Source organism: Buceros rhinoceros, unplaced genomic scaffold (assembly GCF_000710305.1).
Source record: "Buceros rhinoceros silvestris isolate BGI_N320 unplaced genomic scaffold, ASM71030v1 scaffold32760, whole genome shotgun sequence".
NCBI lineage: Eukaryota > Metazoa > Chordata > Aves > Bucerotiformes > Bucerotidae > Buceros > Buceros rhinoceros.
The window spans coordinates 1,252-1,489 of NW_010389547.1; positions in this window are offsets into that span (position 1 = coordinate 1,252).

Consider the following 238-nt stretch of genomic DNA (forward strand, 5'->3'; position numbering starts at 1 on the left):
CGGGTGAGGGGAACAGGCACAGCCGCGGCGGAGCCCTGGGAGCAGGGCTGGGGGGGTGGCACGGGCAGAGGACACGGCACAGCCCCGTGGCCCTGGGTGGGGACAGCAGAGGGCACCATCCCCCAGCACCGCCATCGGGGCCAGTCTTGGAAGAGAGGTGGGGCTGAGGTGGGGAACATACGAGCTGTGTATACGAGCTCCCGGGCATCAATAAAGGCTTTGCAAGCACGGCGAGCTC